This window comes from Phaenicophaeus curvirostris, chromosome 18 (assembly GCF_032191515.1).
Source record: "Phaenicophaeus curvirostris isolate KB17595 chromosome 18, BPBGC_Pcur_1.0, whole genome shotgun sequence".
Lineage (NCBI taxonomy): Eukaryota > Metazoa > Chordata > Aves > Cuculiformes > Cuculidae > Phaenicophaeus > Phaenicophaeus curvirostris.
In genome coordinates, this window is record NC_091409.1 from 9,333,519 (window position 1) to 9,361,279 (window position 27,761).

Consider the following 27,761-nt stretch of genomic DNA (forward strand, 5'->3'; position numbering starts at 1 on the left):
ATAACGGTCTCGCTCTGCAGCAATTCTTTTCCAAATATGGAATTTTCACGCCTTGTCGACGTGAATACAATACTTTTAATTTGTCTTTAAAAGCAATCTCTGAGAGGGGGTGGAAGCAAAGGCTGTGGTCCTGAACACATGCACGATTCCCTCTGCGCAGGCCTAGAAGAAACCACATCCAAGCCATGGAGGCAAATGCCAGGAACAGTTTTGCACCATCAGTGTCCCTAGACCAGTCCCCAGCTGACCACAGCCTGCAGTGCTATAAACCGACCAGGCAGAGCCACCAGCCTCCAGGACAAACCACTGCCCCAGCTGAGCACGCAAAAACTCTTGTCTCCCAGCACCAAAGATGGGAGCAGGTACAGCCCAGACAGGATTATTGTCTCTGTCCAGAGCCCAGGAACTGCTTGAAGCCGGGGACAGCAGCCACTGCTCTGCTGTGCAGCTTGTGGTTTCCCCTCCGAGTCCTTGAGCACACCAGGTCCCTTCCCACCATTCCACACAAGGGACTGCAAGTGCTTGCACTGCCCATCTGTTACACATCAGCCCTGGCAGCCCCACACCAGCCCCTCCTGCTCATTTCTGTCTCTCCCCTCAGGACCCTGCTTGCTCCAGAGGCAGAAAAATCATAGAATCACCAGGTTGGAAAAGACCCACAGGATCATCGAGTCCAACCATTCCTATCAAATACTAAACCATGTCCCTCAGCACCTCGTCCACCCATCCCTTAAACACCTCCAGGGAAGGGGACTCAACCCCCTCCCTGGGCAGCCTGTTCCAGTTGGAAGCCTCCAACACCAGAGGCAACAAGGTGCCAGCAGGCCCTGGTCGTTTTGTCCCTCTCCAACTCGGTACGGCACTAATGCCTGGGTATCTGGCAGCTCAGGGTACCCCCACCAGCAGCAACACAGCAGGACACAGACACTGGCAGAGCACAAAGCCCCAGCAGCGCACATGCCTGCTGCCACCCACTGAGCCCCACGCACCACAGCACTGGCATCTGACCCCATGGGAGAGAGAAAACTCATCCCAAGGGATGATTCAGGGGATTGCAGGCAAGTCACACTTTCCTGCGAGCTTGACAAACTGCCTGAAGTGCTATTGAACAAGCAAAACAAAGCACTTGAGCACTCAGATCTGACAGGGCATGGCTAGCCTTTCCATTGCAGAAGAAAGCTGCCTGGCGCCGGGCACCATGCGTGCTAGGACTCACCATCAGCTCCAGCAGAGAAGGAAAGGCAGCAGATCTGTTCAGAGATACAAAAAAACCCAACCAAATGAAAAGAGAAGCCCCGGTGCCATGAGCCCAGATGGGAGATAAAAACTGAAAGGGGGGAAAAAACAAGCAATGAGTTCAATCATGGCTGGCAGAAAATGACAAGGGACCCCACATAGGAGCAAAATCCATAAGTTAGATTATCTTATTTGAGGCTATTGCTAGAAATTTCTAAAGAACTGGACTGAGCCAGGGAACTGGTCAAACAGAACTGAAAGCTGGTGCCAAACTGGTGTTAAAACCCAGGTAAGGCTGAAAGAGGGCACATGGAGTCCCCATCTCTAGCTGGACAGGAGGACACTGACATTGCTACTGCCTCAGTAGCTGCCTACACGGACAGACCCTGGCCCAGCTACCACACTCCCTGCACATCCTTGTCCTGGGCTCAGCATCACCAGCAGGGAGAGCATCAGAGATCCTTTGCCCTCACAGGCCAAGGGTGCTCTGGTCATCGGAAGGATGTCTGCAGCCATGGCAGCATCTGTCACAACACTGGGGTGGGCAGAATTCCTGCTGCTGTGCAGTGAAAGCTCCAGAGTGAGTCTTGAGCTTTAGGAACTGGATAGATAGATGCATCTGACAGTGATCCCCTTACAAACGCTCTGTATAGGCTCAGACCTTGCATTCCCAACAGCCTCACATCTTTTATGCCCTGCTGCCTCATGAAGAGCCAGAAATGTTCCCATACAGCGGGGCAGAACCCCACAAGCCGCTGCCACCACCAGAGCTGATCCCCACGGCACAGCCCACAGACACACAAGAACCACCACTGCTCCCCTCCTGCTGCCACTTCTCTGGGCCCCAGAGGCCAGAAGTGACAAGAAAGGCAAGGCACAAGCACCCAAAACAGGGCGAGTGGAATCCAGGCTGGCAGCCCAGACAAGGGGGCATCTGCAGAGGAGTTAAAGGAGATTAAAAGTAAAAGAACACAAACCTGAATTCTTACGTTGACAAATGTGGAGGGAATTTGGTTCCTTTAAGCAAACGTTTGGCAGATTTATGAATTATTTATCATTCAATATTGTGTGATCAAATGGAAAACTGAAGATATTCACAGTTTTCTTGTCTGCAACTTTCCACCTCTTGTGAAAGTCTCCCCAAACTCCTACAGAGAATAACAAGTGGGCATTACATTGAGCCAGAGGGGTTCAAAGCAAATTCCTTCAACTTGTTCCTCAGGCTTTGCGGTCAGGCTCGGAGTCTGTCCTCTGCCTAAATCAATACCATGGCAGGCACCGTCTGCTGTTCACTCTTCTCTATACAATCCTTTTGGCAATTTTGTCCCTGGAAATCTCTCAATCCTCATGGCAGGAGACACACAAGCCCCTTTACAGAATGTGTGAGACCACCAGGGACTCCCTTCCCGTGGCAGCGCTGTCATTTTGAGGCTAAGACCCAGCCAGCATAGGATCACCTGGGCCGGAGTGGGGAGAAAAAGAGAGCAGTGAGGAGTGGGACAAAGCCAGGGGAGCTGCACTTCAGGTCTCACACCTGAAGCTTCAGGGTGCTTTCTTCCTGTGAAACAGGGCAATCAGGTTGTGCACAGTCCAAATTAGAAGCAGGCACCAGTCACCCTGTTTATTTTGCAGGTGCCTTCGGCCAAAAGCAGCCTGAAGAGGCAAAGTGGTTTCCTCAGCACCTCAGGACAAAGCCTGCAGCAATAAATAGCTGTCAGAAAGGTGGAAGAATGAGAGTAATTAGTCTCTTTAATGCCAATTCCAGTCTGATCATTCACACTTAAGAAAACCGTTACAATTAATTTCTTATTTTCAGAGGAGCTGGTTAAATAATAATTAGAAACAAGATAGTATAACAGAGAAGAAATTATTTCTGCAGCATGTCCTGCCAAAATCCACTGTTCTGCATGTGCCCTCCTCAGCCACCCAGGCCACTATGTTTTTCTGTAGCATCTGTGCACTATGCCAGCACACGTCAGTCATAAATAGTCATCACCATCAACCACCACCACCCGTGCAGTACTGCCCTGCCTAAACACAGGCTTTCTGGCATGTGGAAGAAGATGCTCCAGCCCCACATCTTCCCACTCTCCAGAAATTCCTGAGCAAACACAATGGGGAGAAAGGAAGGAATCTTAGCACCACAGAAATTCGGGAACCCAAAGCAAAAACGTTGCACAGCCTCATCAGCCAAACAAGAAGCAAATACTCTTTAAGATGCAGCGTCGCTCAGAAAAATCTATCACAGGTGGCAGGAATCCCTAATAGCTGATTCTCCTAGAGGTATCATGTTTTGGCAAAGTCTGTTTGAAAGTCTGCATCTGCAAGAGGAGCACAGCAAGAACTGAGCCAGCACACACCCCTTGGGGCTGTCCCAGGCGATCGGAGCCCTGCTGGGTCCCTCTGCTCATTCCCAAGGCTGCATTTGGAGCAGAAATAGGCCAGTAACACACAGGTGCTCTTGAGAAAAGGCACCAGAGCCTCACAGACCCAAAAGGGCCTCTGGGCACTCAAGCTGGTAGAGACCCATTCTGCACACTGCCAGATGTCCAGGGGGAGTCAAGCTCCACCAGGGGAGGTTCAGGCTGGACATTAGGAACAAATTTTTCACGGAAAGGGTCATTGGTCACTGGCAGAGGCTGCCCAGGGAGGGGGTTGAGTCACCTTCCCTGGAGGGGTTTAAGGGACAGGTGGACGAGATGCTGAGGGACATGGTTTAGTGTTTGATGGGAATGGTCGGACTCGATGATCTGGTGGGTCTTTTCCAACCTGGTGATTCTATGAAACCAACTCTCATCCCCTAAGGGCTTGCTCAGCAGATTCAGAAGAAACTGGCACAGCGCTCTCGCACTCCTCCCACCCCAAGACCTCCTTGCATCTGCAACCCAATCTCTCTGCTGCAGGAAGAGGTAAACATTACAAGTTTGTGTCAAATCCACTAGCCAGGTCAGTGCCGTCCCAAAGCTCACGGGGTCATGATGAAAATTTGCATGGAAGCTGCCCTCCCGTCAGAGAAGAGTGGCCCCTCCACCTCCTCCTTGTCACAGCCCCCAACACTCCATCTCCACCCCTCCAGGCACACAGCCGAGGGCAGAGGTGCCCCGATACCACAGCTGTGCAAGCAAAAACCAAAGCATAGGACAGAAGAGGGCAGAAACTGCTTTCTCCGGAGGGACCAGTCCCCCAGGAACACGGCTGAGTCAGGATGGGAACCCCTGGAGACAAGGACAGGGAGGCTGCCTCCCCCAGGGCCTCGCACAGCCGAACAGTTACACGCAGCCGTTCTACGTACAACACTGCACTTGAATGCAAAACCAGAAGCTTTTAGCATCCTGCCTGGTAGGATCAAATTTTTATATCCTCCCATGCCCGGTAAATTCTGTTCACAAAGAACAAGAAAAACGGAAGTAAAAGCCTTAATAAATGCTGGAAGAGCAGAGAGCTCACATCAACTCCCAGCCCAGCGCAGCTCTTGGATAATCTAGGCAATAGTTTATTTTTCTCTCCAGTATCATTTTCCCAGCTTGATCTCTACTGTCGCGGTATGATGGTTTCACCCCATTAGCCTTGCTTAAAAAAGTGATCCCAAGACTGCGAGTGTTATTGCCCACATAAATCAGGAGGCTTTGAATACGGAGCACCTTTAAATAAACAGCTGATGGAAGTGAAGTTCCGGGATCATTATTAATAGCTTTTCATTTCTGTGTCCGCTGTGCTGTGACATTCTTTCCCAGCAGAAAGCCTCCGCTTCCTATCCCCAGTACATCTGATCCCATGAGCCCTGAAGTCAGAATGAATGACTGTACCTTTGTGTTAATTGCGCAGCCCGTTCCACAAACTGAATACTAATACTAACTAGCCAGAGGAGAAGAATTTGCAAACCAAGGAGGGACAGTTTGAGGAGAAGCATGCCAGTCCCACTGCTTTCCCCAGTGCAGAGAGGTGAGAAGCACTGCTTCTCTCACCTCCATTTAAGGAAGGGCAGATCCAAGACGTGCATTCCAAGACGCACCAGGAAAAGCTACAGCAGGGGTACAAGGCTCTGCTCCACATCTGGCGTGGCCCAGAGACTGTGCCCTGTGTTGGCCAGTCACAGGCTTTCCCTACTTTGCCAGCCCCATCATGTTTCTCACATACCCCCTGCAAGCAGGCTGATGCCTGTCATGCTCCACATCGCAAACAAGTTCTGCCTGAGTCCAAAGGTACACAGACCTTTGGAGACACAGACACCACAGAGCAGCACCATCAGTACTTACAGGTGCTGTTCAAAGACTTCATCTGGCCAGATCCAGTTAATTTTTTACTAGCAAGCCTTTGTCCAGGCAGTTATCACTCTCCTTCCTCCACCTTCAGCTATGAGAGGCTCTTTCAAGAGCTGCAGGCAGGCGCAGATCAGCCCAGAGCAGATGAGAACTCTGAATGCCATGGGCACATCTAAGGGTAGTAACAGGCAACACTGGAGAAAGGCAAATCATCCATTCCTCTCTTGGAGGATGATGAGCCTGGGATGGGACCCAGACACCTCATCAAGAGAGACTTTGGCCACCCACTATAGTACCCTCCTGCTTTGCTGTCTCCTGCCAGCACTGACTTACAGGTGCTCCCCGTCTGGATCCCCAACACCTTCATGTTTAGGACCGAGCAGAGTTGCCAGTGTTGCTGCTGACACAGCAAATGACACCATCCCCCAAGTCTGTGGCTCAGAAGAGGTCAAGTTTATCCTCCGTGCACATACATCAGGAAAGACCCTTCAAAGCCCAAAAGATGAGGAGATGGTCCTGATGGCAGCCAGTCCCAATACAGCCACCAACATAAGTGCAAGAAAAAAGTGACCAGAAATGCCCAAGAAAGAAGCTGGCATGGGCTTCCCAGCCTCCCTGAGCTTTCTACCCTTTCTTGGAGAGCAACAAGAACTGGTTTACCTCACCCCCAGTTTCACTTTACTCTTCTCAAGTAATGACACCACACAGGTCGTGCTGCTGGAAGAGAATACACAGGGTAAGCAAATATGCCAAAATGGCCTGTTGCTTCAATGACCTTTGCTGTGTGTAAATCAAACGGGCTGCAGGCAGCAGCAGACTCCCAGAATGGGTGATAACTTTTGGTTTTACTGCCTACTGCTCGCCCTTTCCAAAACCCACTTCTCAGCAAGGAGGTTGAGGACATAAGCACTGACACATGCATGACACAGGACCACCTATGAAAGAGTGGAAACAGCATCAGAAGAGCGTGGAATGTGGCTGAGCAAAGCTGAAAGAGACCACCACAGACAGGATGCACATTTCTTGGAGGACGTTAGGAGGAAAAAAAATTACAGTGTTAACTCTTCCTTCTGATTCCAAAGTCCTTTCCCTGGCAAGAGTCTGAATCAAGATCATGATGGACTAGCACAGCAGAGCTGTGTCCTTACACTAAATCAACAAGAACACCATAGGTTTCTGGATAGGATTCTGCTAGCAAGATACAGTACAAGCCTTCCCTCTGCAAGACAATGACCACTTTTGCACGTGAAAAAAAACCTTTATTCCTCCTCCTCCACCCCTTTCAGTTTTGTATTTGCATAGACTGTGGACCAGCATCCAGCACTCGCGTAGGACCTTTAAGCAGAGGCAATGTAGTGGGTCCCACCTGTACAAAACAAGATAGTCTCAGTGTGCCACTAGGAACGCTGCTTTCCAGCCATCAGACTTCAGCGTCCCACAGAAGCATCAGCTCTCAGCGGAGGCCAAACTGCATTCGAAAAGAACATCTCTGTAGCTCAAAGCATGTGAATACAGCAGACTAGAACAGAGTCCACAGGTAGCTTCACCTTAACATCACTACCAATGGTACAATGAGGGAGGGACAGACTCGGAACTCTGGGAACAATCACTCTGCTCAGCACAGATGATAAAGGGAGACTGACTGGCCAATTCCTCAATCAGGCAGAAAGGTTCAGAGCTCTGGTGTAAAATTCAATCAAACAAGACCAACATCTTCACCTCTGACATTCCAGGATGGACACAGGATTTGATGTGGGGTTTTGTACAGGTCATATTTCACACTCAGACCCCTTGCCTCAGCCAGCCCTGGCAATAGTGAGACTATGAGAAACTTCTCTCTTCAGCACACAGGCTTTGAAGGGCCTTTCTTGATGTATCTGCACAAAGCAAGGACCTTGGGGCCTTGTATGTAGGTTCTAATGTTATTATTATCAAAAAGAATAAAGAGGGACATGGTGAAGTAAGAGGCAGCAAAGCAGCCCAGGGAACAAAGGGAGGAAAAAAGAGAGACAGAGATTACAGCAGCAACAGGGAGGACAGAAAAGCAAATGGACAAAGTGCATGTGAAAGAATAGAGCCAAGGAAAGATATGCATACACGTGAGCAGGTAGGATCATGCTGGAACACGTGCGTGTGTGTTTCCACACAGGAGGCAGCATGGAAACCACCCGGGCTGGTGCAGTGCTTTGCAGCTCTGACTCCTCAGACCTGGTGCACATTTGCAGCCTTGACCTGCTTCAGCAAAGGACCTCCCCCATTACGAATCCCACACAGGACTCCCATGTCCTAATTCACTCCATCCAGCATACAGCCCAATGGCCACTCCATACTGGTAACAGTGAAAGATCTTCACAGCCAAAATTTGGAAAGCAGCTGGCTCCGAGTATGCTCACCAGCAGTGCCCACCCTTTCACCATAGCAGTTCCATACTTGAGAGGGAAGAATTGGCAGCACTCACACACCCTCCCACTTCCCCACATGCAAACACGGCTTTCTCTGGCTTTGTCATCCCCACACACTTTGTCCGTGTACATCCTACACTTTCTGTCACTACATTGCAGACCCTTGCTGTCTCTTCCTTTATTCCATGGGCTATTTCACGTCCCCTTCCCTCTCCACACTCCTCTGTAGCTTGTTTGATGACAATTACATTAGAACTCATACATATAACCCCAAAGTCCCTAATACGTGCCTGAGTAGGACAGCTCCACCCAGCACCCACCACCCTTAATCCAAGCAGCAAGATGCAAAAGCACTGACATCTGGAATTGCACAGGCACCTTTATTCCAGCTATTCCCTGTACGTCCCCCCACCATCCCCCAGGTCCCATCATTTCCAACAGAGGAGGTAAACATTGGACTGGCTGAAGCCAACTAAGCTGAAGTCAGATAGGAGCACACAACGCAAACATGCTCCTTTGTATCCTCCCCTCCAAACAACCACTTTTTGCAGGCTGCTGGGCTGGCAACCTGAGGCAGAGTTTGGGCTTCCAAAGCCAAGTGGTGTCCAGTCAAAAAGCCATTCTCCTCCACATCAATCTGGGAGCTGTTCACATCTCTTGCCACCCACCTCTCCTACCGGACTTCACAGTGAATTAACACCAAAACTCACTCCTGAACATGCAGTCGCTGTGATTCAAAAACAGAATAACAAGACACAGCTGTCTTAGACACAGCCGATACCAAACTTTCAGCTGGTTCAGGATTGAGCACTGCATCTGTCCAGTCCTCCGCCCCCCACGGCCAGGTGCACCAAAAGCATTGACTCACGAGGCAGCTTTCCTCACCCTGGTGCACAGAGATGCAGGTAGACTTCACACTTCACGCACAAAAACATATAAGATGTATAAATTAATAAACACTTCATGCACCAGCTAGAAAAGGAGAAGGAAAAACTGTCATTACTATTTCTAAATATACTTGAGAGTCATCAGATAGCACAGTGATGGACTAGATAAAAAAAGACAGAGAGGAGTCTCAGTACCAGCCTTTGATGGCTCACAAGGGAAACTCACGTGCTGCTTCATGGAAGCCAGGACCAGACATTGTGTCCTACCTCTGCGTAAGCCCAGCTCAGCTGTTGTCTAAAGAAAAGGCCTCCCGGCCTGGTGCTTCACAGTCCCTCCCTCTCATTTCTATGTCCCAGCAGACAGCTTTTCACAACCAGGACAGTCCTTGGTAAAAGCAACACAGACTCAGCTGCAGGATTTTCTGGTTCTGGGATGGCACAAGGTTTGGAAAAGGCTTCCCTAGAAACACCAAACCTGTGCCCAGGCCCTGGAAGACACTCGGGAGCAGTCACAGCCCTGAGAGTGGTCACAGGTCAGATCCTGTCCTGCAGCCCCACCACTATGATGGACTCTGGCTGATTTACACCCCCTGAGCTAGCAGCACTGCGTGCAGGGAAGCCCTGCTCGGTCAGGCTTGCTTCCTGGCACTTGGTTGTGCCTCTAGCTCATAACAGAAAGCACGCGCGGCAGCACTGCAGGCAGGGGTGAGCTTCTGCCATCAGCCCCCAGGGCAGAGGACACATCTCCACTGCGTTGCTCAGGTCTGACAAGGGCTTTTCTGCAAAGGCCACCAGGTACCTTCCTACAGCGCAGGCAACCCCAAAGGCATGGTAAATAAAAGATATTTAACAATCCCTCTTTTGGGTCTGGCTGAGATGGAGTTAATTTGCTTCACTGCAGCTCATATGGTGCTGTGCTTTGTTTTGTGACCAAAACAGTGCTGATAATATAATGGTTTAGCTCTTGCTGCACAGTGTTTGCCCAGCATCATGGCCTTCTCCGTTTCTCACTCTGCCCCCCAGTAGAGAGACTGGGGGTGCACAAGCACTTGGGGTGGGGACACGAGCAGGCGGATGACACAAGCTGACAAAAGAGGTACCCTCTGCCATCTAAAATCATACTCAGCAACAGTATGGGAGAGAGGGAGCTCAGAAGGCTTAATCACCTTTTGCTCAGGAACTGGCTAGGAATCGATCTACCCATGAAAGGTGGTGAGTGTTTGCATTTGCATCCCTTGTTTTGTTTTCTTTCTCTCTTCTTTTACTTCTCCTTCACTTACTAAACCATTTTTTATCTCAACTCACACATTTACTTTCTTTAACTCTTCCTTTCTTTTTCCTTCGTCCCACTTGGAAGTAGGAGAGGGAGTGAGCAAGCAGCTGTGTGGTGCTTGGCTGCTTATCAGGGTTAACCCATAACAGTCCCAGAACACCCGACAGCACCACTGCTGGCCATGCTCGCTGCCAGGGCAGAGGAAGTCAGACTGACCCTGTTCTGAATGCAGGAGCCAAAGAGCAGCGGGCACAGCACAGAGAGAAGCTGCCACTCTCCTTGCACAAAACTTTGAGCCTTTCAGTCCTGTGAGGTGAGCTCATACCTCCTGTCCTGGAGCAGCCCAGCACCACCAGCATCCAGCTGCCAGCAACTCCCAGTGAAGCAACCTGCATCTATCTCTAATTCACCAAAGCCCATCAGCACTGTAGATGCAGAATGAATTCAAGCCTGAACTGATGGTTCCAGCATCCTTCCAAGCCAGACACAAGTATCCCATTGCACAAAAATGTAAACAGCTTCTTCAGACCAAGTCCATAACTGCTCACCTGTGGGTGCTCCTCCAGCTGGGGAAGGTTCAGTGCTTGCACTTCATGCCTCAACCGCTTTGTGGTACCAGGGAAAGGAGCAGCATCACCTCCAAGCACAGCCAGCTGAGACAGAACCGACGATGCCGCAGTCCTCAGCCCTAGCTCCAGCTCACAATCTCCCGTCTGCCTTAGCTAATCCATCGGCAAGTCCTGGCAAGGCAAAGCAAGGCCACGGCCACATCTGAGGGCCAGCCTCAGTCCCCCAGTCACTCATCCCACAGCCCGGGGAAGCTCACAGCCCTGCACCGGTGCCTGTGGCTCACCTGCTGCCCACAGTGCTGGCATCTCACCATACCTGGTCCCTTCTACAGGGCCCCCAGAAGCCAGGCCAGATGAAGCCCCCCAAGGGTTAACCTGGGAGATGGACTCAGGGGGCACGCAGAGAGGAGGGATTTGGGAAAGATGTGGTCACTCCCAAGCCTCAGTGAGACCAGCAGAGCCATTGCCCAGAGGAGATGGCTGATGCAGGCATCGAGTGCACCCTTAGCAAGTTTGCAGATGATACTAAGCTGGGTGGAAGTGTGGATCTGATGGAGGGTCGGGAGGCTCCAAAGGGATCCAAACAGGCTGGACCGCTGGGCTGAGACCAATGGCATGAGGTTTAACAAGGCCAAATGCCGGGTCCTGCACTCGGGGCACAACAACCCTGGGCAGCTACAGACTAGGAGAAGTCTGGCTGGAAAGCTGCCTGGAGGAGAAGGACCTGGGGGTGTTGGTTGACAGCGACGGAACATGAGCCAGCAGTGGACCAGGTGGCCAAGAAGGCCAAGGGCATCTTGGCTCAGACCAGAAATGGCGTGACCAGCAGGTCCAGGGAGGTTCTTCTCCCTCTGTGCTCGGCACTGGGGAGACCGCTCCTCGAATCCTGTGTTCAGTTCTGGGCCCCTCACCACAAGAAGGATGTTGAGGCTCTGGAGCGAGTCCAGAGAAGAGCAACGAAGCTGGTGAAGGGGCTGGAGAACAGGCCTTATGAGGAACGGCTGAGAGAGCTGGGGGTGTTTAGCCTGGAGAAGAGGAGGCTGAGGGGAGACCTCATTGCTCTCTCCAACTACCTGAAAGGAGGTTGTGGAGAGGAGGGAGCTGGGCTCTTCTCCCAAGTGACAGGGGACAGGATGAGAGGGAATGGCCTCAAGCTCCGCCAGGGGAGGTTCAGGCTGAACATCAGGAAGAAATTTTTCACGGAAAGGGTCATTGGGCACTGGCAGAGGCTGCCCAGGGAGGGGGTTGAGTCACCTTCCCTGGAGGTGTTTAAGGGACGGGTGGACGAGGTGCTGAGGGACATGGTTTAGTGTTTGATGGGAATGGTTGGACTCGATGATCCGGTGGGTCTTTTCCAACCTGGTGATTCTATGACCCTGGTTCTGATCTCATCTCTCCCTGCACCTCTCAAATTAACTCGTTAATTGGGCCGCCGGGCTGCGCACGGGAAAGGAGGGTGCAGGGCTCCCTCTGCCGGCACCGGCCCGGGAGGAGCCCCCCGCCCTCTCCCCGCCGAGAGCCCGGGAACCGCGCCGCCCGCCCCCCCCGGGACCGGGGTTCGAGACCCGGCAGCGAGGATCCCGTCCCCTGCCTCGGGACGGCTCTGCTGCGGCAGGACCGTTACTGCAAAAGGCACCCGCCACTGGGGACCAGCCCAGGAGGGCTGCAGCAAGCGAGTGTTCGGTTGACTTTTAGAAGTTTAAGCGGGGACATAATTTCTTCAGCACTCTGCTGATGCTCAGCTATTCTTACCTGCCTGCTATCTAAAGGTTCAGCTGTATTTCATAAGTGGGAAGGCAGCCAAGCTCGGAAAGCTGGTGAAGTCCTGCTCCTGAAGGAACTCGTCACATTCCTCAACCTTTTAGACTCCAGTGACAGGAGAAACAACTCCCTCTCCCACACATGCACGACACCATCACCAACAGCCACGTGCCACGACAGAGCCACCACAACTGGGGTTGCTTTCATCCTGCTAAAAAGTAGAACAGTGAAAATCCAGAAGGATCCAAGGCCAAAGGTAACTCTGAAGTTTTGTACCAGAGGACAGGGTTCCGTCCCAGGTTAACAACCTCATTTGCTCACTTTTAGAATGTGCCCGTCTCAAACTGCTGCTCTCTAGAGGGGGTGACAGGGTGCTGGTTGTGGAGAGGAGGAGGTGCTCTGAGCTTAGGAACCACTTTTAATGACAAGGATTACTGGAGTAACAGCATTTTGGGGATTTAGGATTCCAGGAAGCAGCTGCAGTAGGAGTAGAGGGAGATAATCCCAGTGTGACAGAGAAGCAAGGAAGCAGGACTGGAGAAGGGGTTGCAGCATCCCCAGGCACACACAGAAGCTACTGTCTACCACAGGGCATCCCGCACAAGGGGTGCAGCTGTCCCACAGCAGAAAGCAGCTGCCAGAACAAGGGCCTGGTCCAGGGCTTCCAGCATCTCTCTGTCCTAGGAGGGCCAGTCCATAAGGGTTTCTAAGCCTCTGGAGCAGCCAAACCTTCATCTGTCCCTCCCGACACTGGCCCATGGGGAGACTCAGACCCAGAGGAACAATCTGTCCTACAGCCCATGATCAGGAAGCCCAGGCTCCCCAGCCAACACGCAGCCCCTAAGCGACCTGTGAGCCAACAGCCAGCAAGAGGAATCCAGAAAAGGCAGCAGGGGGCCACAGAGAAGAGCAGAGCCAGGAGAGGGCCTGGGGGTGTTGAATGCATGTCCAAGGATATCCAACTCCAGCTCCTCTCTGGTGGGCACAGGGCCTCAGCTCATCTGCAAGAATGAGCTCTCTCCTGCCAGATCACTACCAGGACCACATCACACACTCCTGCTCTGATTTAGTTGTGCAAGCAAAACCTCAAGGAAATGCTAACTTACCAAAGTGGTGTTTAAATCCTGCACTTGCTCCTGCAGCTGCTGTTTCCAAACGTCTCACATCCTCGCTCTGCTGGGTGTACACACTTTTCCCCATCCACACGCACACCACTACCTGCCTGTGCCCACATTCATGCATAGGCTTATGTTAAAGAAGTTTAAAGCTTTTGAGGCTCCATTTATTGCCCAAGATGTTTCTATGGCGACTCCCTTCACATCCCATCATTGGCTGCAGAGAGCTTCTGGCCATCAACAGCTTCAGGTGAGTTGAAGGCCTTCAAGTCACCTGCAGTTGTTAATGCCACCAGCTACAGTTAATTAGGAAGAGATTAACAAAAACCCACCTGAAAAGGCAATGGTGAATAGGCAATGTCAGCCAATAATGAACAGTGATCCCATGTCTCTTTTTCCCTTGGTGTCCCCTGGACCCTGGTAGCAGAGAGGAGCAACAAAGAGAGGTAGAGGGTATCTGCAGAAAGATGCTGGACAAACAGTCCTGCTTTTGCGATTACCTGGAAGGAATTCCTAACCAGCATGACTCACACAGCTGCTGTAGCCAGAGCACAGGACCACTTCACCCTATGCAGCGGCTGGCCCTGACACCCCACTTCCCAATCCAGGGGCAGGGTGCTCTCAGCTTTGCTTGGGAAGCACCTGGCTAAATGTTTCTACAGGGCAGCTGCAGAGCTATGGCCATTGCTGCCAAGCACCAGGCCCAGCATCACCTCCATCCCATCCTCAGCTTCCATTATCAGCCAGTCGGGGAGGAATTCAGCACAAGCAACAGCAGCGACAGAGCGTGTGTGAGCCAGGCAAGTTTGCTCTCTGTGAAGCAGACCCTCCACACAGCAGTTTGACAGCAGTGTTAATAGGTACTTTGCCTAGTCTCAGTCTGCAGTGTGTGAGCTAAAGCACAGCTCTCTCACAAGAGAGCTGAAATTAGGAAGTGTAGTGCTAAGTAAAGTCAAAACAGAGTAAGTTCTGCTGGGCTTATTTTTCCAGGCTTATTGGCACTGCCAGAGTCAGAGCGAGGGGCAAGAAGACCGTAAAAGCAGGGCAGCAGAACGGACACCACATGCAGAGAGGAGGCAAATGCAGGTTTCCCACAGACAAGAGAAGCAGGGCAGGACTGGGCATTCAGAGAAGTGCTGCCCTTTCCCAGAAAAAAAAAACATTGTTAGGTTGCAATGAGAATTACACTTCTCTTGCATTCAGTGAGCGGACCTGAGATGGGGCAGCCAGCAGAAAGCAGACACTTTCTGAAAAGCACCTTGTTTTTCAGCACTGCTGGCAGCTTTAGCAGCAGTGGATGATCTGGGCCAAATTTGCCCTTGGGCTGGCTGCCTTCCCTGTGCCCAAGGGCGCAACTCCACCACCTCTCAGAAAAGAGCATGGGGCTTCAGCTGAGCAGGGTCTGTCCTCCACCTCTTGTTCATCGAGTCCTTACAAAAGCTCTGGGGGCTACTTCTCTTCCCAGGTGGTACCAGTGCCCACGCTCACCGCCGTGGTGCTTCCCCACGCTGGTGCAGCACGAGCAAAGGCTGGGGAACACAGCAAGGAGGTGGCACAGCCAGCACCCTGAAACCCAGCGTTGGAAGGTAAAAGCCACGCTCAGCCCACTGAGGCACAGGCAACACACGCACTGTGAACAGTCTCTCCTCACACTCCCACCTCCTGGTAGTGTCCTGGATCCCCATGTGCCTTACACATACCAGGTAATATTGACAGCAAAGGGAGTCATGCAGCTGCAGCGAGCTCTGCACCTGTCTGCCACCCACCACAAGCCAATGCCCGCAGAGTCCCACAGGCCCTCCGAGGAAAAGAGAGAAGGTGCCATAACGCTGTCAAAGAGCCACACGCATTCATGTGCAGGGAGAACCCAAACCACACTGCGAGAGGCTCAGAGGAACAGCATCACCAAGAGAAAAACCCACAGCTTCACAGAAGAAGAAAGAACCTACACATTCTGTGGGCATCCCTTGTGTGATTAGAGAAGGCAGAGATTGCTGAAGGCATCTACTTTTGCTACCCAGACATTGCACTATAGAACCAGCAATAAAGTGCCATCCAACGACCCTTCCCCAACAGGATAACACAGAACAACCTGCTCTCAGCTGCAGCACAAAAGACAATGAAAATAAAGAAAAATTAAGGAGACACAGAGCCAGACTAAAGTTAAGTCTGGATTAGTCTCTGCAAACAGGGTTGTTGCAAAGGATAAGGCTGAAATTACTGTAATGTGCTGTATGCCTTTTACAGACTTGGCAAATAATAAAGATGATCGTTAAATGAAAAAGAAATTGTGAATTGGGAGGCTGGGTGCCTGCGGTGGCTACCGGCAGGAACAGAGAGCCCCTCCACAGCTCTCTGAAGCAGAAGCCAACCCACAAACTGGACACCACTGCAAATGCAGATGCCCCGCCGGGCTGAGCAGGCAGTGGGCACCCAGCCCATGCCAGGTGAGCGGGTGAGTCCTGTCCAGACCCCTGAAGCAAGCTCCCCCTGTGCCAGGTCTGCATGGGAGCAGAGAAGGCTGAGAGGCAGCAATTTGCTGCCCAAATCCAGATACCAAGCCCCAGCTTTTTCTGCAGGGTGTAGCAGGAACTGTGTTCACAAGCAACGAGGCAAGCCCTGCAAATGCCACAGCAGCCAGACCTGAGGGGGAGAACTCTGCACCCTCACGGGCAGCCCTGGGCACAGCCACACACAGACACTGGCCAAGGACAAGTTAGAACGGGGGTCCTGCCAGCGGCAGAGCAGCCAGCACATGCCCAGGGTGCAGGGCAGGGCTCACTCAGGGCTTACAGCCAGGGTGACATCCCTCCCCATCACCAGCCTTCCCCATCACCAGCCTTCCCCATCACCAGCCTTCCCTGCAATGGGAGGCCATGAAATAAACTGGGGGCAGGGACAAAAAGACCTCACGAACACCAAGGTCCTGCACGCCCTGTTCCCCTCCCACTGCTGGCAAAGACTCTTGTTGAGACTCGCTTACTTTCCATGTGCTGTTTGGAAAAAGCAGCCCACTAGAAACGGCCTGTGCCTCAGTGTATGCATGGGCTTATCCGCAGAGAAGTCACTGCCCATAAACCCAAACGCAGTTGCGTAACACACAGGTAAAAGACAGCGATGCAAATTCATACACGGTTGTACTCTTACATATAAACACCATTCAGCAACCTGAAGCCAAAAGAACACACCCGCCACCACACTATTCCTTCTTCAATCTGTTTTTCATTACTTTCCAAATACGGGCTTTTAGAATAAAAAAGCAATTAATTCCAAAATACGGAAGACTGGACTGAATCCCACTTAAAAGTCCAGTTTTGATTCAAAGCTTCCATGAACAATCTAATGAAACAAATGAAACTAAGTCCACGGGTAGCAAAACAGGTTTCAACAAACATTCCCCCCCCAGTATTTGCAACCCAATTTTACTACTGCGGGCTAGTGATTACGAGCACAAAATTAAAATTCTCAAGGCAAAAAGTCTGCTAGCTCAATATCATTTTTGACGTGCAAAAAGCCAAAAAGCTGATCGGACAATGTACACAACAAACAGTAAATGATGACCCTGTTCTGAGAATCCTTACACACAAGCAAGAAACTATAGACTTTTTCAAATATGATATTGCATTTTAAATCATGAAAATATCATATTAGTTGATACAGAACAGGGAAAAACAGGATATTAACTGTTATTTTTAACCCACTGATAGCCTTTTCTGTTTTTTCTGGAGACCTGCTGGCTTCTTTTGAAAAAGAGTTTTAAAATCTACCTTGTTTCAGTGGCCACTTTTCCATCCTAGGCATGAAATCACAGTATCACATTATTAAGAGTCCGTGCACCAAAAAGCAAAGGGCTTATTTTTTGCAGGAACAAAGCTGGCCCTTTTTACCTATGAAACAGCACATACTTTTCCTTTCCCAAGCCTACCTATTTCAACACTGTATTATACAACAACCGGCATTTCATACAGAGACTGAACCTTGCTTTATCGGACCCCACCTCACTGGAGCGACGGGGTGCAGGCAATACAAGAGTCTATACAGAACCTGGGACAGCTTGTCCAGGTTTTAGTGGGCTCTGCCCTGCACTGCACTTTCAACACTTCCAGGGGTTTCATCACTTAGGAGCAGAACTGCCCTCTGGCCTTGAACACAAACACAGTATCAGCACAGGAAAGCCATTTCACACATTCATTTCCATTTTCCCCTGCCAGGCGATACCCAAAGCCAGGGAAGCACTTTATTATCACTATTTGAAAACTGATGTACCTTGATCGTGATCTCCAACCCTGACAATCGTTTGCTACCAATACTCCTTACCCCGTGCTCATGAAAGAGCGTCCACCAGTCTCACAGGGAAAACCTGGCAAAGCCCAGGCTCCCTCTGAGCTGGGCACACGAGCCACAAGTACAGAGTCTGCAGGCTTCAGCCATTCTCTGAACACATCAGGGACTCTGAAGAGATAGAAACAGGACCCAAAGAAACAGTCACCATCCAAGATGATCATCATGCAAGACCATGGGACTGGCTGTCGTTCCAATACATCCTATTTCAACAGCACGGTACCAGCCCAGTAGCAGGGCAGAGAGAGGTATAATTTCCCATTTATTTTGTCAGGCCATGCAAACAAGCTCTGGAGAACCAGGGCTCCAGTGAAGCCATCCTTCTCAGCCCTCCCAGGTCCAAAGGCTTCTCTGAGATGCACCGCACTGTCTTATGAAGTTACGTCTGAACTCTGAGCCTGCCCCTCCTTGCTATTATCTACACCACCATCCCTTTAACTGGTCTTGTTTAAGCATAAAATGAGATTAGAAGAAAAGACAAATGCAGATCACCCCAGATTGTAAGGGATGTTACAACTGTCAGAAATCCAACAAAAGAGAGAACAGAGGCATGTAATTCATCACTCCTTGCCCCACTGGCACAGCGAGCGGCCGCAGGAGCCTGGCTGCCACAGGATGATCTCCCAGGACACTCAGCAAGGGGCTTGGCGTGCAGCACGGGGCCTGGGCAAGCGGCTGTGGCTGGGATGCAGGAGAAGCCGTGGCTGGGATGCGGGAGCGGCCGTGGCTGGGATGCGGGAGCGGCCGTGGCTGCAGTACTTGTTCCCAGGTGGCCTGTGTGCAGCCATTTGGGAACCACGTCTTAAATGGGGAAAGTGCTAGTTTTAGCACAGTTATTTTTAGTTTGTTGTTAGAAAAAACGTGGCTCTGTAAATAGACAGATGTACCCTGCCTGCTGAAAGGACTCGGACAGGACTCCTCAGGCATCTCGGCTGCGTTACACACCCCCCCAGCACGACCCCCGTGGGAACTGGCACGAGGGCTCTGCTCAGAAAGATGGGGAGGCAGCTCTTGGCTAGGAAGGAGCCCGGAGAGGGTGTTTTAAGGCAGCACCGGTTTAAAGAAGAGCTGCGGCTCCGTACGCACCCAAGCGCTTTAAGCGAAGGCTGTGCCTTAGCCCCGATGCTGGCAGAGCAGGTGCCGGAGCCCCAGCACCGCGCACTCAGAACCCGGGGAGCGATGCTCCGAAGGACACGACCCCCCGGCTTTGCCTGCGCCCCGACACCCAACCGCCCCAACGCTCCGGGGCGGAGTCCGGGGCTCCCGGGGGGCTCCCCCCCGCCCCCCCCCCCCCCACCGAGCCGAGCGCCGGCAAAGTTTGCGGCGCGGCCGGGGCCGGCGAAGTTGCGGCGGCCGGTGCCCGCGGAGCCGCCCCCGCCGCCCGCGGGTCCCTTACCTGGGGCGGTGGCCGCGGCGCCTCCCCTCCCCGCGCGGGGAGCTCGGCCGCCCGCGGCATCGCAGCCCCCGCTCCGAGCGAGCGCCCCGCTCCCCCGGCTCCGAGCGGATCTGCCGGCGGCCCCGCTCCCCCGGCTCCGAGCGGGTCTCGCGGGTCTCCCGGCTCCCCCCTCCGCGGGGGCTGCGGGCGCCGGGCGGGCAGGGCGCGAGGCGGGGCGCGGGGTGCGCGGCCGGGGATGCATGTGCGGCGGGAGCCGCCTTCCTCCCTCTCGCTGCCTTCGCTCCCTGCCTTCCCCGCCAGCCCAGCCCAGCCCAGCCCAGCCTCTGCTGGAGACTCTGAGAATGCAGCGCCGGCTCCCGCCCGGCCCCGGGCACCGGGCACCGAACCCCCGCACCGCCCCCGCGCCGCCCCCGCTGACCCCAGGCCCCGCCCGGACCCTCGAGAGCGACCGCTGAGCGGGGCCCGGGGCTGAGAGCGGGCAAGCTCAGTGCGTGGGAGAGCGGCGCCGGGCCGGGCCGTCCGGCAGCGCAGGGAGACCCCAGCCCACCCTTCTCAGCCCTGGGGGGGGACAGAGCCTGACGGCCCAGGGGCTGCGGGGGCGCTGCGGGCACTACAGGCGGGGTCGGCACCGCGGGGGCTGCGGTTGGGGCTGAGGATGCAGGTGCAACTGGGGCGGGTGCTAAATGGCGTGAACTCCAGCTGGAGGCCAGTGACAAGTGGTGTCCCCAGGGCTCAGTGCTGGGTCCAGCCCTGTTCAATGCCTTTATCAATGACCTGGATGAGGGGATCAAATACACCCTTAGCAAGTTTGTGGATGACACTGAGCTGGGTGGAAGTGTGGATCTGCTGGAGGGTCGGGAGGCTCCAAAGGGATCTGAACAGGCTGGACCCCTGGGCTGAGACCAATGGCAGGAGGTTCAACAAGGCCAAATGCCGGGTCCTGCACTTGGGGCACAACAACCCTGAGCAGCTACAGACTAGGAGAAGTCTGTCTAGAAAGCTGCCAGGAGGAGAGGGACCTGGGGGTGCTGGTTGACAGCGACTGAACATGAGCCAGCAGTGGCCCAGGTGGCCAAGAAGGCCAAGGGCATCTTGGCTTGGATCAGAAACGGCATGACCAGCAGGTCCAGGGAGGTTCTTCTCCCTCTGGACTTGGCACTGGTGAGACCGCTCCTCAAATCCTGTGTTCAGTCCTGGGCCCCTCAGCACAAGAAGGATGTTGAGGCTCTGGAGCGAGTCCAGAGAAGAGCAACGAAGCTGGTGAAGGGGCTGGAGAACAGGCCTTATGAGGAATGGCTGAGAGAAGGGAATGCCCTGTTGCTCCACATTTGCAGTGCCTTACACAAGGCCAACAAATCCTCTGCTTGGCCAATATAGCCAAGAAACTGCGGTAAGCCAGAGCAGATGATGGTCTGGTGCTTCCTCCACAGGCAGGGGGCCAGCAGGTCAGGGGATGGAATCATAGAATGATTTGGGTTGGAAGGGACATTAAAGATCATCCGGTTCCATTGCCCCTGCCATGGAAAGCAAAAAGAGTGTGGTTATAGCTACAGCATGAATCCAGGAGTGACTCCTCTCCGTGACCGAGTTCAGCAGGGCATGGTTCCAGTAGCAGGCTCGGCTCTCCTCTCCACCAGCATAAGGCTTCCCATCCTCAGACTGCTGCATGACTCCCACCTTCAGAGGCCAATGGGGCCCTGAAAAAAACCTAGGAAATGCTCTATACCAGCCCCTCCAGACACGGAAACATCTAGAAATATCTTCAACCCCAGCACTGGAGTGAGAAACCTCCCTGCTGCAGGCACTGCTGCCAAAGTAGATCCCACTTGTGCCTGATGCTCTCGTAGGGAACAGAGCAAAGGCCGGAGCACAGCTGCGCCACCACTAACGCTGTCTGCAAACACAGGCCTTTCTCAGTGCCAGGCTAGCCCTAGGGCAGCTGCTAGGCTCTTCTGCCAACATTGACACAGGCACTGGGAATACCCAGATCCTTTCCCTGGGACACTGAAGAGGCTGCATCCCACAGCGCAGCAGCACTGAGGGAGCTGAGCCCACCTGGCAGAAAGCACCCGATAAGCTGGTGTGATACCATGTGGAGATGGTTCCAGCACTTGTCTGTAGTTGTGGTGCCCTTTTTCAATCTGTTTTTGCTAAGATCTCCTTGCCCTTGAGCCAGGGAAGGTTTGTCTCTCCTGCCATCACCCGCTCTCCCGTGCCACAGCTGCTCCATGCCCAGTCGATCTAGTGGAAGAAGTCCCTGCTCATTGCAGTGAGAGTCAGACTAGATGACTAGATGTCCCTTCCAGCCCAAACCATTCAGTGATTCTATGCCCTGTTGCTGCTGCCCAGCAGGGCAGCCAGCCCTGCCCCAGCCCAGCTCCCCGAGAGCGCTGGGAGAGAGCACAATACAACAGTCCTTCCCTGAGCCCAGGAACCAGCAACGCTTCAGAGAATGCCCAAGTCACACAGCAGCACAGGCCAGGACCATCCCACAGCCTCTCCAAAGCTGACCTGTCATTTCCATGTCATGTCTTCTGTTCTCAGTCACAGAAGGACGAATGGCTTAGCCTTTGACTTTGCTGCCATCCCCTTTATCTTCATGGGAATTTAGTCCTCATCTGGCTTCTCCTTTCCTCTTATTCCCATCATTGCTTTATCCCAGCATTCAAATAGCTCTTTTGTATTTCTTAGCTCTCCTCTACTTGCAGCACTCTTCCCTTATTCTGATATACTCTCCCCATCTCATTGAGCTCCCTTTGCTTTGTTCTCTGCCTATCTCCCTTTCTTTCTGCTAGTGACTTCTTTTCTTGTTGTGATTTTTCTGCTCTGCTCTGTCCCTTTCACTCATCTATTCTCCTTATCTGTTTTTGCTTCTTCCTCTTCCTTTTCCCAGTCTTTACACTCCCCCTTTCCACCCCCACCCCCCACCCCCACCCCCCGTACCTTTGTCTGTAAGGAGTTGAAAGTTAAAAGCTTTTCCAACTTGATCCTGAGCAGCTTTCCCTGGTGCTTTCATCTCCACACACATTTGTAAAACTGCTCAGACTGAAGAGCCACGACGTGAACAACTAAAGAAATATCAGGGAGAAACAGGACTCCCAAAATGGGATGGAAATTGGCCTTCTCCAAGGAAATCTCCCTGGTTCACTAGCACTGAAGTTTTTTCTCCACAGTCCCTGTAAACACAACACAAAGGTGTTTACCAAGATTTCCTTTCCTGGCCTCACCCTCCTCCCTGGTGAGTTCAGTGCTGGGAGGGGCAGACACAGAGGTGCCAGAGGGCTCCCCATCAGGTCCTGCCAATAGGTAGCCATGACCGACCAGCTCTCCATTCCCTCCCACTAGCAGCTTCTGCCAGGTTTGTCATTCCTGCTGCATCACAAACTGTGAGCCAGAGCGAAGAGTTGATCGCACCAGGAAAGATGCTCTGGCTCTGGTCCACTCCTGCTATCTGCTTCTCCTTCATGCAGAGATGGCAAGCTCTCTCAGGTGATGTGTCACCAACTCCTCCCAGCTGCCAAAAAGAGTTCTTTCTTACCAGTTTCTTGTGTGTTACATGCAGCATTCTGCATTGTTTGGGACAGAGCAGCTGTGGGCAATGACTTTAGGAAAATTCAGGGAAGAGTGCTTTGGAGCCACTGCTCTCTTGATGCTTCTGTGCAGCCTGTGCTTTGCAGGGTTCACACGTGAGTATGGAAGTATGGTCGATCTTACCTGTGACCAGTGGCAAGGAATTACAGAGTTACCAGTATAGATATGTGCTGCGTCATATGGAGCAAATCGAAGTGCTGTCTGCTTACTTAAAAATTTGTTGCTGAGAAGCGTATGAATCCTGGCTATTCTCACAACTCAATGAGATTTATCTCACTAAATCCTACTTCTTCCCTACTGGAGAAACAGATTCAACACAGGACAAGCTCTGTGACTCACCTCTCTGTTGGCAGAGCTAGCTCCCATTAATCTAACTCTCTGTCTCATGTCTACATTTTGCTGGCAGGCAATCCATCTCCAGACCAGCTCCCTCCAGGATCCAGTTCCCCTGTCAGTCAGAGCCTCCCTCATGCTGGGTGCCTTGACGGGCTTCTCCTTGGTGGGATGGGAGCAATCTGCAGCCCAGGATGGCAGCAGGGGACAGACAGTGGGACGGATAGATGCTTGCCAGGCAAAGCCACGTATGGCTACAGTGGCAGTTGGTCTCAGTATCTACCTGTTTTCATTCTCTGACCCTACCCCGACTCATCTCTGTAGAACAAACAGATTCATATAGCTCAGTCCCACCAGTCTTGCTCTTCATGGGGTGCAGGATTCAGCCTGTTGCCTTTCAAGATCACCCTGAAAGGAGCTGAACGCTGGGTGTTAGGGCTGGCAGAGATGGATTTGCTCCCAGAGCTGCAGCGCACGATGCCATGAAGGCTGCATCAAGCAAGTCCCTCTGCCAAACTCCCTGCAGAGGGCCCTGGGGGGTCACATTTGCTCCTGCTGTGCTTAGCAGCCACCTCTTTGGAGCAGTGTCGTTGCCTCACACTGCCCATCTCCTGGGGGCTGCAACGTAGGATGCCACGCTACATGCCCAGATTGCTTCTTGCCTTTTCCTGGATGCTGCTCTGACACAGGTCTAGAAAGATGAACCCCACGGGCTGGTTGCACCACATGACTTCCTTCATACCCCGTAGCTGGGGAGATGCCTCTACTCCCCCAAAACGGCCCTGCACTGTGATTCCTGCTAGAGATAGGCAGCAATTCTGGGCTCATACAGGTCCTGCATTGCTCAGCCATTCCTTACCACTCCATGGAGCGTGGCCATGCAAAGCTGGAACTGCCACAGCATGGTTGGCAAGGGTACAGCCCAGTGCTGCCCTAAATTTGCTGGGCACATATGGGCCAAAATCCCCAGTCAGTTGCCCAGAGGCACATCTGCCAGCCAGCCAGCCCTGCCTTGCTGCTGCGGCTTGAGCCTTTTCCTAGGAGCAGTCCCGTTATCCCACATTTTTAGGTCCTGCCTGTCACCAGAGCCTGGCAGCTTCCCCCATCTTTATTCTCCCCAAGTACCGTATCATTTGCAGACTCCACGGTGTCAACATTGTGATTAGATTCCAATGCCTTTATGAATAATTTGTTGCACAATTATAAAGCAAATATTTAATTGAACTTCATATAAAATTGCTTCTGCCTCTGAGCACTGAACCACTGTTTGGGACAGGCACTGTGTGGCCACTCCAGGCCCCAGAGCCCTGTGAAGAGGCTGGCAGCAACTCGTGGGAGCCCGTTCCCAGAAGCCTGCTGGGCCTGGCCGCTCCCCACCAAGCCCGTGGAGCAGAGAGCAAGGGGCTAGTCTGCACTGGGGCCCAGCCGCCACCGATGCAGCAGCTGCAAGATTGCAGGGCAGCTCTTTTTCCTTGGGAGCACGTCCTGGAAACCAGCAGGAGAACGTGTGTTCCCCAGCTGAGCAGCAGAGCCTATCAGCTGGAGCATTCCCACAGTGTGGCCAGTGTGGCCTGGAGGAGAAGGACCTGGGGGTGTTGGTTGACAGTGACTGAACATGAGCCAGCAGTGGCCCAGGTGGCCAAGAAGGCCAATGGCATCTTGGCTTGGATCAGACACGGCGTGGCCAGCAGGTCCAGGGAGGTTATTCTCCCTCTGTACTCGGCACTGGTGAGACCGCTCCTCGAATCCTGTGTTCAGTTCTGGGCCCCTCACCACAAGAAGGATGTTGAGGCTCTGGAGCAAGTCCAGAGAAGAGCAACGAAGCTGGGGAGGGGGCTGGAGAACAGGCCTTATGAGGAACAGCTGAGAGAGCTGGGGGTGTTTAGTCTGGAGAAGAGGAGGCTGAGGGGAGACCTCATTGCTCTCTTCAACTACCTGAAAGGAGGTTGTGGAGAGGAGGGAGCTGGCCTCTTCTCCCAAGTGACAGGGGACAGGACGAGAGGGAATGGCCTCAAGCTCCACCAGGGGAGGTTCAGGCTGAACATTAGGAAACAATTTTTCCCGGAAAGGGTCATTGGGCACTGGCAGAGGCTGCCCAGGGAGGGGGTTGAGTCACCTTTCCTGGAGGTGTTTAAGGCACAGGTGGATGAGGTGCTGAGGGACATGGTTTAGTGTTTGATGGGAATGGTTGGACTCGATGATCCGGTGGGTCTTTTCCAACCTGGTGATTCTATGATTCTATGAAAAGGCGAGCACGAAGTATGTCACTGTAGAAAACATCTTTGCGACAAGTTGTTGACAGTCAGGTTTCAACACAAGGTTAAGGACAGATGCGAAAACACTGACTTGCCTTCTTTCCAGTCCTTTTCCTTCCAGGACAAAACTGGAGTATGCAGATAAGAAACTTGCACCGCAGCTGACTCTTCAAAGGTAGGCGAATGCCTTTGCTCTCTGGCCACATTTCAACAACAGAGGGTACTAGTCTGGATTGATAACAAGAGCTTTGGCACCCGGGTGCCCATCCTGGGAGAGGCTTCTCAGCACACAGTGGGCAGCAGTCCATGCAGAAATACTCAGGGTACCATGACATCACCTGCAGGCTCAGCTGGAGGTGTTTGAAAGGAAGGAGTCTGGACACACCTCGGATTGGCCATGGTGTTGCCTCTGTAGGGGAAAACATCTGTATCAGCAAAACCAACAGAACTGGACGAAATCCTAATTTACCATGGTCTGTAAAAGAGGCTGAAGTGCCTATTTCCAGTGAGGCGAATTTGAAATTGAAAGAGGAAAACGAGTGCATTGAAGAGATCAGAAGCTCTTTCCCAAGCGCGTATCTGGTGCAGGTAATTGCTAACTGACCTGGAGGGGCTCTTGAAATCGACCTAATGCAGCGGATTCTGTTGCTCAGAGCGACTCTGGGGCTGGGGCCAGGCATGCGTGTGCAGCACCAGCGGAGAGACTGGCACGATGGGGTGGGCTGCTTTGCACTCGGGGGGCAGCAAGGGAAAGCGTGAGGCCTGAGGCCAGGGAGATGTTGGGGAAGAAGGTGACAGCAGCCTGTGTGACACACCCCCATGAATACCCTAAACACAGCCAGGCTATATACACCTGGAAGAGGGAGACTGGTTAGCTGTCAGAAGCTGGAAACTTGCCCTTGCGTGAGACAGGCCTCTGTGCAGTGATGGGGGAAGGAGGGTGTGTAGCTTAGTCTGGAGTGGCCGTGCTGTCACACTGGGAAGGGATGGATGGGAAGCCTGCTCAGATGAGCTCAGCAGCTGAGGCACTGGATCTGGACCACATGGTGGGAGCCGGAGGGCCAGCTCTGTTGCTGAAGCCTGCAGAAACGCAGACTACCCTGCTGACAGGAGTGCGTGGTTATTAGCTTCTCTGCATAGACCATAGTAATGAACAGCAGGCCCCTCTGGAAGCATGAGCTATCCCCTTCCCCAACAGCACTTCCTTACCTTTCAGATCAGCCCCTTCACTCAGCCCTGGCTTTTATGGCTACGGAAGAAGCAGCACAACTTACCCTTTGGCTCCCAGCCCTGTGCTGCCGGCTTGCCCAGGACCAGATCCATTAGCTGTTGCCTCTTGCAGCTGACCCCGATTCCCAGCCCTTCTTGCTTTTCACTCACAGGTGTTAAAGTTTCCTTTCAAGACACACCTTTCTGCTTCCTCTGCAATCCAGATATTTCTTTAATAAATAGCATTTTTACTGGCTCTGTGACATCTATTTGGCTTCGAGCTTTCATCTCTACTGCTGGTTGTGCCCAGCATGAAATGCTGCCACTCAGCCTGTAAAAATTAATGGTTGGGGTAGGTATATGCAGCAGTCATTCAGCATTTGCCTTGCTGGTCCAGTCCCAGACTACAGCCTGAAGAAAGCCCAATGGCAAGTGTTTGGCTTTGCTAGTGGGCAGGCAGCCAGTATGACTGAGAGGTGAGCTGGGAAGAATGAGTCCCTGCTGTGGGACGTGTTCACCCAATCCCTTCCCTTGGTGGCACAGGCACTTGTTCCAAGTTGTTTGTTCCCGAGACCTACAGCTAGAGGCACAGCAACCCACCTAGGCATTGCAAGAGAGTGGATAATTGAAGCTATGCCCCAGATAGCAATATAATAAAGGAGCAAAGAAAACAGAGGAAAGGTGCAGCTTCAGGCTATCAGGTCTGGGTTGCATCCAAGGGTCCCAGCTAGCCAGAAAGCTTAGAATGGGGCTAACTGGCAGGAGTAGCATGATACCAACTCCTTTTGCCATTCTCTCCCTAGTAAACTCACATGCATGCACACTCTCTCTTTCTCGCACACATACACACACTCTTCTGTGGCCCTGACACCAGCCAAGAGCTGATAAAGAAGGATCAAAGCAATTGGAATCATCCTTTAACAATGGTAGGAGAACTGTGGTGAAGTGAAAGCCACAATCTGGCTGCAAAAAGCTGTAGAGAGGATGTAAGCTGGAAAACGGCTGTTTATTTCTGATACTGGGATGGTCTTTGGACTCACATCCCAGAAAGGCAATGTGGTATGACCACTTCTGGAGTACTGAGTCCAGAACTCTTACGGGTAGGCACTGTGAATTGGGAAGACTACCGTG

General features: G+C 52.6%; 1 protein-coding gene across 2 annotated transcripts in view; it reads right to left on the reverse strand.

Moving 5' to 3' along the window:
* Nucleotides 1–19,262, reverse strand: part of CDH22 (cadherin 22) — a 76,355-nt gene extending 57,093 nt beyond the window's left edge. Inside the window, exon 1 of one of the 2 annotated variants that reach the window (XM_069871892.1) lies at nt 19,243–19,261. The gene's annotated coding sequence lies outside the window, so the exon portion shown is untranslated. Of the gene's footprint in view, nt 1–19,242 lie in introns of both variants that reach the window. The other variant, XM_069871893.1, reaches the window with a different exon arrangement.
* Nucleotides 19,263–27,761: the final 8,499 nt, after the last annotated feature.